General features: G+C 44.1%; 1 protein-coding gene across 1 annotated transcript in view; it reads right to left on the bottom strand.

Annotated features, from left to right (window-relative positions):
• TPO (thyroid peroxidase) overlaps positions 1–14,378 on the bottom strand; it is a 1,574,682-nt gene that overhangs the window by 282,413 nt on the left and 1,277,891 nt on the right. The window lies entirely within an intron of this gene.

The following is a 14,378-nucleotide window of genomic DNA, read 5'->3' as shown; positions in this document are numbered from 1 at the left end:
TATCGTTTTGCAATTAACATATCGGTGTCATACATACGGTCATGATTTGTACATACGTCCTTTGCATTTCATGTTGGCTATATTCCTGTGGTACATTCTGGGACATTTTCGCTTTGCATCATTTTACGCCGCCACGCCTAGCCAGGAGGGGCTCTCAGTACTACTTTGGGGTACTGCTGTACATACGCCTGTGGTTCCTATACTGTATGCCTACACATGTTATTCCACTCCGCCTGTCACATGGCACCTACATACACATTTTACAGTGGCACACACATTACACTCGCACAGTGGAACACACGACACCCTCACCGCACACATACACATACTGCCGCTGTCACAGGGATGGTTGCACACAGTACCTGCGTTGCCCGCATCACCGGCGGCGGTGTCTATCTCCACTCTCATATCCTCATAATATTACCCGCAAATGTACTGCTACTGTACCGTGGCCTGGCGATCATCCTGACTCGCGATTATGCATTTAGGTAGGTTGACCTTTCCATGGGTGGCGTTTCCTGTTCTGTCAACCCTCCCGGATACTCAGGTTGTCGTTCACTATGTTTACTATGTACAGATATCACGTCTTACTTCTCTGTCACCTTGCATCCCTCTGATTCCCTGTCTTACCTGTTGTACTTTATATATGTGTATGTGTACATATATTTCTATGTGTGTAATGATATCTATCTCCATATCTGTGTATGCACATATGTACATGTCTATATGTATACACCTTGCGGCAACCGTGGCAGCATACAGCAACGCCATCTGCTGTAGGACCCGCGTCACGTTAAGGTGTTGGCGTTCCATGCTCCGCTGGCTGTTGGGTGTGCAGTGTTTGGGTGCTGCCTATGTTGGAGTCACACATGGGACCACCCATACGGTACACATTACGGGTGGCCATGTTTGTGTGCCGTCCATTTCACTGTGTGTGCAGGTAGGGAGGTGTCAGTCCATGGGGCCTACGCTGTCAGAGTATGTGCTATATGTTCCCTCTTTGCCAGGGCATAGGCATATTGGGTACACCTCCGTCTGCCTACTGGGGCTGGCACAGTGTGTTCATGGTGCTGAACCCTCTGTGCCTGTGCTTGCCTTGGCAGTTGTGGTGGGCTTTGTGGCCCTTCACCATTATGTCCCTGCAGCAGCTGTTTCCGCAGGATCATATTATGTAGCATGGCACATACTATGAATATGTGGGCACATGTGCCTGGAGAGTACTGCAGGGCTCCACCGGATGTATCCAAGCACCAGAACCGTGATTTCAGCATCCCAAACACACACTCTATGATTATTCTGGTTTGTGCGTGTGCCTCATTATGGCGTTCTTGCATGTGTGTGTGTGCATTTCTGATGGGAGTCATCATCCACGGCTCCAGTGCATAGCCAGCATCCCCACAAGGTGGCCTTGTGTGATGTCCCCCCTGGCGAATACCTGATACAGCTGTGAGGCATGCCAGATATGGGAGTCGTGGTAGCTTCCAGGGCTGCCAGCACACACATCCATGATAATGCCCTGCGCATTGCACACGACCTGGCAATTGATGGAGGGGAATCCCTTGTGGTTTATGTAGCGTCTACCCTGCTCCCCAGGTGGTGACTTGATTTGTATGTGCGTACAGTCTATCGCACCCAGTACCTCCGGGTATTGTGCCACACGGTGGAAGTGGCGCATATTGCTAGCCAACTCCTCCTGAGATCTGGGGAAGTATATATACTCATGGGCATGTCGTAACATGGCATCCAGAAACTGGTGTAGTACCCTGGATGCTGATGCCTGTGAGATGCCCATTATATCCCCGGTTGGCCTTTGAAAGGTACCTGTAGCCAGTATTTGCAAGCTTACACATACCTTTGTGTCCACTGGGATGGGCTCCCCTCTGTTGTTTCTTGTTCTCAGGCATGGCCGGCACAGCTCCGCTATTTGCTGTAACGTGTCCCTGTCCACCCTGTAACGCTCTACTATCTCCAGGTCTTGTAGCCCCTGGTAGGTTACCCTTGGTCTGAACACTCTCCTTCTCCTCTGAGGCCTACGGTAGTTGTCGGCACCCTCCTCCGCAACTCCGTCTGTCTCTGACACATGCTGATGTATCACAGCCACGGCGGCACCCAACATATACATTTTAAAAGTTCCCCGTGTGTTTACACCTAAAGTGCGGCGTTTGGGAATACGCGGCTGTGTGTTGTGTGCATTCACACTTTATACTGTTGTGCTGTACACCCGGTGATGTCATTGGGTGTGTCTGTGCGGCCGTATCTGTGGATTATCTTCCGTGTTTTACCGTTGGCACTGCAACGCTGTTGCCTTTGGTGTTACATTACACTTGCCTGCATTGGTTTAGCTTTAGACCTTACCTTACTGTTTCTGCACGTTGCGCATACTATTTCCTGGATTGCATCCTGCAGAGCCCTGTCATGTGTCATTTCTGGGACATGGCATATCATGCATTTTGTCTGCCGCCGTTATGCTACCTCGCAATTTGGCTGTGCTGTATCGCTGCTTCACACATTGCATACTGCTACCTCCCTACTTTCTTTGCATTCATATGCCTCCCCTATCCCGTTTTGCGGGTTTCTGCATGCAGAGTTGTCAGCTGCCACCAATTGCCCTTCGTGGGTTGATTGGTGTTGATTGCTCATTACGACTCCAATTACACTGCTTCCGCATTTCCTCATATTCTCCGCATCACCTTCCTGTATCCGTTGTTGTTGACGGGGCGGCCGTCACATGACTGGGTTAGGGGAACGTAGTCATCCTCGTGCACATGCATCTCTGCGCGCATTGTGTGCTCTCAGCGCAACTATTTCCCCACCGGTCCTGCTGCTGTGATGTGCATTGTACAGCCCATGTTTGCTGAGCTCCAATGTGCTTCCTCCTACAGTGGCACACCCTCTGCGGTTGACATGTATTCCCTCTGGGCCACTCCTCAGTGTATTACCACTCGCTGCGCGTTTGGTGCAGCCTTACGCCAGCGGGGTTTTGCGATTCAGTATTATCTGCCTCATTTGCATGGCATTGACTACTAATTCATAGTTACGGCCGAACACTGCCGCCACTCATTGGCAACCCTTGCGCCGTGGTTGTGGCTTTCCATGCATACTATGGTGTATTGTGGCTGTGAAGCTGATGTGTATTATACTGCTCTTTTATGACATTGTCATATTATTTCATTGTTTCGCACCTTCCGTGGACATGTCCTGGGGTTCTGCTGTGGTTTGACATACCATTTATGTCATTATTTACATTTTGTGCATGTTTTCTTTTGACATTCTCGGTGTCTTTCGCCATTGGCATATTGCAACAGTATGATACCTGACGTTGACAGCCTTCCGTTACTCCTATGTCATGTTTGGATATATGTAAACCGTTTTTTTTTGGTTTACATTGCCGTGCCCTTATGCTACGCCTGCGCCACTTCGTGGATCGCTATATGCCTTCATTTGCATGGTGCAACACCGCACATGGGGTGTTTAACATACCTACACCAGAGGCGGCGCAACTCAGGCGCACGCCGGTAGTGCACGTGGGATTGGATCGTACCTGAATCGCTCGGCGGCCATATCTGGCATTGTAGCACCTACGCTATGCATGTGCCTGGCGCACAGTTCATGAATCCCAGGGACTATCTTACAGGTTTCAAGGCAGCCAGAGACACAAAATCTGTACTAGGAAGGTTTCTGTATTGTCTTTGGGGTGAACTAATTGCCATTCAGGAAGAGTGGAAGTGCTTAGTTGTTTTATGAACTCCAGAGGCTGACCAGATCTGAGAAAAAGCCCTTGTGTGTGTATTTTTATGGGTAGGTGCTAAATACTGCCAGGTGCCAGGAATGGGGGGTTTGCCTGGGAACTAGAAGTCAGATGACCAGAAATGATGTAACTCTGCAAGATATCCCAGCAGTAATACTTTAGATATTATTTTGAGAAGTCTCTTAGTGAGAAAGAGTTATTCTGTATTCTGTCTTGGGCCTGACAACAACAAGAGAAACCATTCACTACCTCATCTGCCTTGATCTATTTGTAAGTTATTAGGGTATAGTAATGCTCTTAGTTACAGTCAGGAATATAGTGAAGCTTAGTTTAGATATTATTTTTCTTTACTTGTTTGAGACTGTCCTTCAATGTTGCCTTAAATATTTCCTATGATTTTGAATGCTGGTGTCACTGTGAATATATACTTAGTATTTTTTCACTTTTATTATTGATTATTAAATATATTTATACCTTTCATTGTGGCTGATCTTTGTGCGGATATTTAAGTTTTGAGAGTACTTGCATATTTATTTGGTGACTCTGTGTGGGCCACTCAACAGCCTTGCTCTTGGCCCAGGTCAGGAGCCATCTCATCCCCACCACACACACACACACACACACACACACACACACACACACACACACACACACACACACACACACACACACACACACAGATATAAGCATATAAATATATATGTATGTGTATGTCTCTCTGTATTAATATTATTACACAGTAAGAATGGACACCCTTTGTTAAGGTCCTTAAAGTAGCTCTCAAGAGGTTCTCGTGGCAGTGGTAACTACCTTATAGTCTGGGAAAAGGGGGCATAGCTAGTAAACCTGTGCCAGCCTTTCCCAGGTGTGTGTGTGTGTGTGTGTGTGTGTGTGTGTGTGTGTGTGTGTGTGTGTGTGTGTGTGTGTGTGTGTGCAAATCAAATCTCCAAGAGTGTGTGTGTTAGCTACTTGGGCAGGGACACAAAGTACTGGTTGGACAGAGAGAGTGTTGGAGGACGTGGTTTGGAACCCTAGATAAGGACACAACTCTATAGCAGTACCAGTGGGGAGTCTTATTGGGGCTCTGGAGAAAGAGGAACCAACCCCAAAATGACTGTGGTCTCTGTGTGCTCTTAAGAGAAATTGCATTAGATGTAGAGAGCTGCATCTGGAAATACTGTGTGTGTGTAGTTGTTATCCTACCAGTGAACGTCCCCCACAGGTGCCGGTAATGAGGACTGAGACTCCTTGATTAATGGCCCAGAGGTGGGATATCCACTTCACATATTGGTTGGCAGTGGTGGTTCATCACATATTGGCTGGCAGTGGTGGGATCACCACACCACATACTGGGATTCAGTGGTTTGGATAATGAACTCCTGTAGCCTGTAAACAGTGGTCACTAAGGAAAGTGTTTGTACTCTCAAGCAACCACATGGTAGATATTCAGAGCTTAATATCACAATAGTTTATTTTTTGTTAGATTAGTTAGTCAGGGAGAGCAGTCAGGGAGAGCAGGCAAGGATGTCAGCAGAGGATTATGCAAGCTAACAAGGAGCCAGTTGGCTGAGATGTGCCAAGCCAAAGGACTGGTGAGTACCAAACCAACTAAAGTAGAAATGATTGCAGCCTTAGTCACAGCTGCATCACAGATCAGCCACCAGGAAGACAGGCGGACTAGCCTTGGGGATGTACAACTCTCAAAAAATGGACTGTTCAGTTTTTCTTCGGAGGCCTTAAAAATACATCTGGAGTTAAAGAGACTTGAACTGGAGGCCAAACATTTGGAAATAGAATCAGCAGAGAGACTGAAACATTTGGAGGCTCTCAGACCGCATATTACAAGGCTTGAGGAAGGTAGCTAGGGAGGCACCTGATTCTCAAGGAAAAGGAGAATCTGCATAATAGAAGAAAGGGTTGCTGCACAGAGAGTTGATCCCTGATGGAGGGCTGGAAGGTGAGGTAATAAAGCAGTTGGTAGTGCCCAGAGCCTACCATCTGGCACTTCTAGCCATAGCCCATGACATTCCCTTTGCAGGTCATAGAGGCATAAAGCATACCAAAAGACATATTATGCAGATCTTTTATTGGCCTGAGATTTCCAAGGATGTAACAGGGTACTGCAGGACTTGTGAGCAGTGCCAAAATGTAGGCAAGGCAGGAGTCAGGGTAAAAGCTCCTTTGATGCCTTTGCCTGTGATTAAGTAGCCATTTTAGAGTGCAGCTATGGATACTGTGGGGCCTCTGAGTACCCCAAGTTCCACAGGGAAGAAGTATATCCTAGTGGTAGTAGATTATGCTACCAGATACCCTGAGGTGGTGGCCCTGTCTTCCATTGAAACAGAAAAGGTGGCAAATGCTTTATTAGAGATTTTCAGCAGGGTAGTTTCCCAAAAGAAATACTGACTGACAAAGGTGTCAATTTCATGTCAGACTTGGCTTGTCTGTGGAGCGCTATGGGGTGAAGCACCTAAAGACCACCCCGTACCACTCCCAGACTAATTGTCTTGGTGAGAGGTTAAACTTTATACTAAAGACCATGCTATGGGCATTTGCAAACCAGTTTAAGATAGAGTGGGAAAAATATTTGTCCTATCTGTTGTTTGCTTACAGAAAGGTACCTTAGAAATATTTTTTCACCTTTTAAGTTTCTGTATGAGTATAGGGTGAGGGGGCCTCTAGATCTGATTTGCAGCGAGTGGGAAGGTGAGTGTGAATCCCACAAGGAGTCTGTTGTGGCATATATCCTAAACCTCAGGACTAGGCTCAGGGAACTCATTGGCTTGGCCCAGAAGAACCTGACAGGAGTCCAACAGCAGAATAAGATCTGGTATGACAGGAATGCTCAAGCCAGAGAGTATGCTGTGGGGCAGCAGGTTATGGTTCTCATTCTTGATACACACAACAAGCTTGGGAGGGACCTTTCAAAGTGGTAAGGAAGGTCAGTGATGTTAACTACATGGTAGAACTGCTAGGCAGGAGGCAGGGGCACAAACTGTACCATATTAACATGATGAAACTTACCATGATAGAGAGGCCCTTGTGCTAAGCATTTGTAGAAGGCAGGAGGAGTCTGAGGGGGCTCTATGGCTATAAAAAGCCAGCTAGCAAAATCCCAAATTCCTATGGTGGAGCCTAGGTTCACAGGCATATAATAGGACAGTGCAGCACTGTACTGGGGTCAGCAGTCCCAAGGCTGCTGGGATCTCAAGGCAGGGAATGGGGTAATGTAGTCCAAGATAGGCTCATCCCCCTCAAGAAATGTTTGCCAAGAATCACTTGAAAAAGTAGCTTGAGTCTTCGAAGGGGGGAAGAAGTGTGACAAAAGGAGATACTGCCAGCACAGTTAGCTGGAATATTGTAAATAATTATATGTCATTTGTGAATATCAAACTAATTTATATAAGATGCTTGTGTTACAAATGCATTAGAACTATTTGTCGTGTATATCAAACTTATTTGTACAGATGTTTATGTTGAAAAGGAATTTGTAAAGTGCTTGTGTTTAAAGTGTATCCACAGTGTGTCCTACTGGAAGAGAACAGAAATGTACATGCACTATTATAACTGTTTAAATGTATTTGTTTTAAAAGAGGAAACTGGAGGGTTAACTTCAGTCCAACAAACTTTAGAAAAATATCTAAAATTAAATCACTTTATAGGCTAGGCCATAAAGATGCCATCTCACAGGTTTCAAGTCAGCCAGAGACACAAAATATGTACTAGGAAGATTTCTGTATTGTCTTTGGGGTGAATTAATTGCCATTCAGGAAGAATAAAGGTGTTTGGTTGTTTTACAACCTCCAGAAGCACAACAGATCTGAGCAAAAGCCCTTGTGTGTGTATTTTTTATGGGTAGGTGCTAAGCACTGCCAGCTGCCAGCAATGGGGGTTTTGTGTGGGAGCTAGTAGATGACCAGAAATTATGTCATTCTAAAAGTTGTCCCAGCAGTAATATTTTAAATACTATTTTGAGAAGTTTCTTATTGAGACAGAGTATTTTGTATTCTGTCTTGGGCCTGACAACAACAAGAGGAACCATTCACCACATCATTTGCCTTGCTCTATTTGTAAGTTCTTAGGGTATAGTAATTCTCTTAATTACAGTCAGGAATATAGTGAAGCTTAGTTTAGATATTATTTTTCGTTACTTGTTTGAAACTGTCCTTCAATGTTGTTTTAAATATTTCTTATGATTTTGAACTCTGATGTCAATGTGAATATATACTTAGTATTTTCTTGTTCTTTTATTATTAAATATATTTAAACTTTCATTGTGGATGATCTTTGTACAGATATTTAAGTTCTGTGAGTACTTTCATATTTGTTGACACTGTGTGGGCCACTCCTAATGGCCTTGCTTTTGGTCAACCTACCATTTGTATTAATATTAATACACAGTAAGATTGGATCCCCTTTGTTGATGGCCTTAAAGTATCTGTCAATGTGTTCTGGTGGCAGTGGTAACTACCTTATAGTCTGGGCAAAGGGGGCATAGCTAGTAAACCTAGGGCAGCCTTTCCCAGGTGTGTGGGTATGCATTTGTGCAAATCATATTTCCAACAGCGTGTGTCAAATACTTGGGCAGGGACACAAAGCACTGGTTGGACAGAGAGAATGTTGGAGGACTTGGCTTAGAACCCTGGCTAAGGACTCAGCTTTATAGCTGTACCAGTGGGAAGTCTTACTGGGGTTCTGGAGAAACAGGAAACAACCCTGGATTGACTGTGGTCTGTGTGCTCTTAAAGGAAATTGCACTTGATGAAGAGAGCTGCATCTGGAAATACTGTGTGTGTACTTGCTATCCTCCCAGTAAACGTCCCCCACAGGTGCCAGTGGTGAGGATTGAGGCTCCTTGATTACTGTCCCAGAGATGGGATATCCATGTCACATACTGGTTGGCAGTGGTGGGTTGTTACACTCACAAGTAGGCAACACTATGAAATGAATCCTTGGTAAAACGAGTCATCTTAAGGCAGCCCAAACTATATTTCTTTATTTATTTGCTTTAATTTCTTTACATTGAATGTCAAATTGGGCTTTTGCCTGTTTACACTGGAAGCCTAAGGAGAAAATCTCCAGTGCTGGCTTATGAATAGATATAGATTTCTCATTGAATGCCATGAGCATGATAAACATTTGTTTATGCATTTCATAATCATCACTAAAACATGCAACTCTGAATAAAAGAGATATGAGCCTTTAGCAAAAGTACTATAGTACAAAAGAATGTTTAGAACAATAAATATACAATAAACTGCATCTTGTAATACTCAAAGAAAGTAATAATCATAGGATCATAGGATCATAGGAGATTACTATTCTATTGACCCAGAAATTTATTTTAAGCCTAGCAGTTTTAACCCAATGTAATGCCGTAGAGGTACTAGTCAGTACCCCAGATTGCATTTAGTGATGGCTGCCCATGTTCAGGAGGGTTCTGGGTGTTCTTCAAAGTAAACATTTATTGTGCCCCATCCATTCATCCAGGTTATTCTTGAAGTCACAGAGGTGCTCTGTTTCACATGAATTGTTAGCCTGTTCCAAAGACATGGCAATTGCTGGGAGATAAATCTGTTCCTCCAGCATGTCCTATTTAAGTTGCAGGCCATATTTAAGTTTCTGGAATGGGTAGTCCTAGACCCATTTGATTTATGGATATGCAGTAAGTTCATTAGGTTTGGTTCTTGGGTTGCTCTGTAGGCCAGGTATAAGTTCCACCTAAGAAGTCTATATGATACAGAGTATAGTGTCAGGGATTTTAATTGATCTGTGTAAGGCACATGCTGGAAGCCCTTGATCTTCTTTGTTAGAAACCTCTGAGGTCTCTCTAATTTCTGTAGGTGCTTAGTACCGTATATACCGAATGGGGCATTATACTCAATTATGGGTAGCATAAGTGCAGAGTACAAGGGTTATAACTTCTTTTGCTCTTGAGGCAATGCCTTTGCTAATAATGTGAGGTACAAGGAAAGCTTTCCTTACAATGGTAGACATGTGGTGGTTGAAGTTAAGGTCACGGTCAACCTGTGGTCCCAGGTCTCTTACCAGTTCACGGGTACTTAGATTATTGTTATTGATCTGATGGTGTGATGAGACATTGTTTGTGCTGAAGAAAATGATGATGGATTTCTTTGCATTCAGATTGAGACCGTGACTAATACACCAGTCACTGGTCTGTGTGAGACCATCCTGGACTATACTGACATCATTTGGGGATTCAATGATTGCACCTAGATTGCAGTCATCTGCAGACTTGGTAAGCCACAACCCTCTAGTTTTGACCTGAACTTCTGAGAAGTATATACCAAACAGTAGGGGGCCCAGCACTGCCCCTGTGGCACCCCACTGGTAACAGGTCTACTGGTTGATGTGGAGTCACCCACTTTGATAGTGTGTGTCTGTTTTTTGAGTTAGTTGGCAACCATTCTTACAACAATGGGGTTTACATTCAGTTTGCTAGGTTTTTCGATAATGCCTGAATGTGGAACTGTGTTGAAAGCCTTTGCCAAGTCAAGGTATGCTGTGTGCACAGTTTTGCCTGCATCAGTGGCCTTGGTCATGCCTTAAAAGAAATCCAATAGGTTTAACAGGCAGGATTTACCCTTCACAAGCTGAACTTGGTATGATCCAGGGTTTGGAGGTCACCTATGTCTTTATTTATGGAGTCTATAATGATACATTTCATGGCCTTACAGATGAAGTTGGTCAGGCTTATAGGTCTATAATTTCTCAGGTCTGTTGCTAGGCCATCTTTGTGGAGGGGAATAACTGTAGTTGTTCTCCATTCCACAGGAACAAAGCCTGTGGTTAGGCTGTGATTGAAAAGGGCACTTAGTGGTTATGCTAGTTCATGTTTTAGTCTGTTTAGAAGACAGCCTGGGATAGAGGCCATGTTCTTTGACTTGGACAGAGCTTGGAGGATATACAATTTAGATATGTAAGGTGGCAGAGAGTTTGGTGAGGGTTTGTTGTAAGTTAGGAGGGGATAACTGAGTGAAATTTTCATCAAACCTATCTACTAGCAGGTTCACTATCTCTGTGGGGTCAGTTGTGTGATACTGTTGGCCACCAGTTCTGCACATGCTTGGCTCCTACTCTTTAGGATATGTACATAACTGTAAAAAGCATTATGGTTATCCTTGGTAGTACTTGCTAGATTTGTCTCACAGGAGCTCTTGGAGGATTTGATAAGTTACCTTATTTGCCTGTTAAGACTGAGGAGGGTGCTTTTCCATTGTGGGGTTCTTGTCTTTGTTTTCTTGGACAACAACATTTTGCAATTATTGTAGAGTTTGTGGATGGAAATTCACCATGGCAGCTTGATTTTACTTGGGGCTCTGGCTTTGAGTCTATCTGGTGCAGCCGAGTTTATACACTTATGCAAGTGATTGTACAGGGCTTTAGTGTAAGCTTGGGTGTAGTTACCACTTTCAGCATAGGGTTGGGCTTGGAATGCATTTATACCTTCACCTAGTAGGGTACAGTTTGCCTTGGTGAAGTTTTTTGGTCTGATTTCACCCTTTGTGAATCCTGGTGTTAGTGTCAGTTTGAAGGTGAGTGATTTGTGGTAAATTTTAACTAATGAGGGTCCAACAGTTGCAGCAGAGCACCTGTCTGACAAGTTGGTGAGGACCAGATCTAGAATGTTTGTTCCTCTTGTTGGGGTAGGAACAATTTGCTCCAGGGCATTTGAATTCTCAAAGTCAAGGAACATTTGTGCTAGTGAGTTTGGGCTAGAGTAGGTTTTCCAAGTTGATGGTGGGATAATTTAAATCCCGCATAACCAGTGTGTTTGGTAAAATTTGGGCTGTCTTCAGTTTGGTTAAGTAGGCTTTGTGGGTGTCATGACTCATGGAGGGGATCTATAACTGTCTAGGACTTGAATGGGGGTCTTACCTACCTTAATCTGGACTTGTAACTCCATGGAGTTGGCCAGTCTAACTAGGCAAGAGGTGAATTTATGTCTAATATAGATTGAAACACAGCCGCCTTTGGTCTTCACATGTTCATTTTGTGATTCAAAGGTGTGGAAGGCATTGTAGCCTTGCAAGATTGGGGTACTCTCTGAGGCCTTAAACCAGGTTTTTGTGACTGCACAGACATATACATCTTCTAGTGATAGAAGTGCCTCTAGGGAGTGCAGTTTTTGGTTTAAGCTTCTAGCATTTAGCAACATGACCCTTATTTTATTCTGACTGGTAAATTTCACATTGGTAATGTTGCTTCGCGACCTTGCCTAAAACAGGCACTTTGTGGAGCCAAGAGCCTTGGCCAGCAGCTGAAAGCTTAGGGGTGCCAGGTGCTAACTGCCTCTAGAAAAGCAGAGAGGTCTGTCGACCATGGCTTCCCAGGCAGACAGGAACTGGATCCCCTTGGAGTGATACCAAAACTAAGCCAATTATTGAAATCAATCATTTTTTGTTTATAATGTGGCATCATTCTAGGTGAGGGTAGTATGCTGCTGAAGGCTAGGGACATACCTACCTGGGACACATACTCAAAGAGCATGACCATGTCTCTCTTCATATTGTCCGGTAGGTACATCTCAGGTCATTCACACCAACATAAACTATGACAGAGTCATAATGATACTTGTTGCTAAGAGACCTGAGTGCAAGCATGATTTGGTGAATCTTGGCACCGACAGGCAGCTGACTGTGACTTTCTCCCTGTCCAACCTGGTGAGTGGGACATCTGTGTGTCTCATGACTGAGTCTCCAATGACAAGAAAACATGGTTTTTGAGTGTTACACCTTACGGCCTTGGCAGATGAGACACTGGTGTTGCTATGTGTCATGGGTGCTGTGGATACTGTGTTAGCTGTAGCAGACTTTTTTATGGTGGTCTCTGGTGTTTTGGTAATTTTTTTTGAGAGAACCTCCATGTATGTGGATTTACATTTTTGATGCACACTATGTGCATGAGTAGTGGTATGTAAATGAGTAGTGGTACTATGTGAATATGTAGTAGTCGGTGAGCTGATAACCTTCTCTGTGTTACTGTTTGGAGTGAGAGAGAGCATGGATTCTAGGCTGTGTTATTAGTAGAGGGTTATCTGTGTACATGAGGCAATTTCTACACTGCCTCAAGAGACCCAAGTCTACAAGGTTAGCAGGAGAAACAAGGGTAGTTCAACTGTGCATAACGCTAGGTTGAAGACTGTTGTCACAAGAGGTGGCTTTTCAGAAATGATCACGGAGGAGCTCGGTGAATGTACATTTCTGTCTGAGTTTAAGGGAAAATTTGTTGAATTTAACTGTCCGTCTTTGGTGCACACGTGCGCAGCAGTGCATGGTGCTGCACGATGTGCAAACAAGGAGAAATGTGCTCAGATGCACGGCCTAAATACCAGAAGCTAAAACTTGAAAAAAAACCTATAACAAAATTCAAAAGGACCAATGAGGATGCTTATTCCAAGCCCTAGACTGGCCTCCCTTTACCAGTCAGGTGTCAGTCAAACACAATTCTCTCACAAAAGTGCAGATAGGCCCCATTCAAACCAAGATGATCTGGAAAACTTGCTCAAAACAAACAAACCCCTACAAACAGTTCCAGAAGCACTAGACCTGGATCTGGATTATGCTACAGCTACTAGCTACCCTAGTTTCATCAGGAAACACTAGAGAATATTTAACACAGCAGAAAAGTAGAAGTGAGACACGGAAAATGTTAAAAACAGCAGAAAATCAGCCAGGAGGCTCTAAAGACTGATTTAAACAGTTAACAGATCAGTTAAGTACTGCTTGGTGGGAAAATCAGAGCAGGCAGAAATCAAAGTTGTATAAAATCTTACCATAACCATAGATGTACTTCTCTTCTAAATGCTGCAGTATCCATGACATGAGGGAGTTCCCTACCGTCTGACCCAAATGTCCGGTCAGTATACAAAATTCTAATGCTACTGTGAGGTATGTGCGACACCTTACATCAGCTAAAGTACCTCGGCTATAAAGTGACACCAGGTATAAAGTGGACATCAGCATATACCAACCTCAGAACTGAATGCACAGAAAGCACCAGCCTGATCTTAGGATAGGAGAAAACATGCCACCAGGAACCAGGCAAGAATCAGAGGGAAGGCAGGGGGAGGAAAGTAATACTGCAGCATATAGAAGTGAAGGAAGTCTATGGTTATGGTAAGATTTTCATAACTATTCTGTGTCCTTCTATTCATATGCTGGAGTACTCATAACATGAGGGAGAATACCAACGCTCATGCAGAGGAAAAATTGGGAGGAGAAGCAGAAACATTCTCCACAAACCCATGCAGAATAGCACTGGCAAAACTAGCCCTGGACCTGGAAATGCCATCTAATTTACACTGCTTTGTGAAGGTATGAACAGAGGATCAGGTAGCTGCTTCCAAAATAGACCAAGTGTCCAAGCCTTTAAAGAAAACCACAGCGAAAGAACTGCTCTAATGGAATGTGCCCTAACAGGAAAGGCAATATTCTTTCCATGGGTCACATAAAAGAAAGAAATATCTTCAGAGATCCAAGATGAGAGAGTTTGCTTGGAAGCAGGTTGGCCCAGGGTCCTTGGGTGATAGGAAACAAATAGGCTGTCAGACTTACGGATTGGTTTGGTTTTGTCCAAATAGTATCTGAGTTGCCTATGCACATCTAAA

The sequence above is a fragment of the Protopterus annectens genome, chromosome 1.part1 (genome assembly GCF_019279795.1).
Source record: "Protopterus annectens isolate FY-2018-M chromosome 1.part1, PAN1.0, whole genome shotgun sequence".
In the NCBI taxonomy this organism is placed as follows: domain Eukaryota; kingdom Metazoa; phylum Chordata; order Ceratodontiformes; family Protopteridae; genus Protopterus; species Protopterus annectens.
The sequence above is the reverse complement of the archived record's forward strand: the minus strand, read 5'-3'. Positions and strand labels throughout refer to the sequence as shown.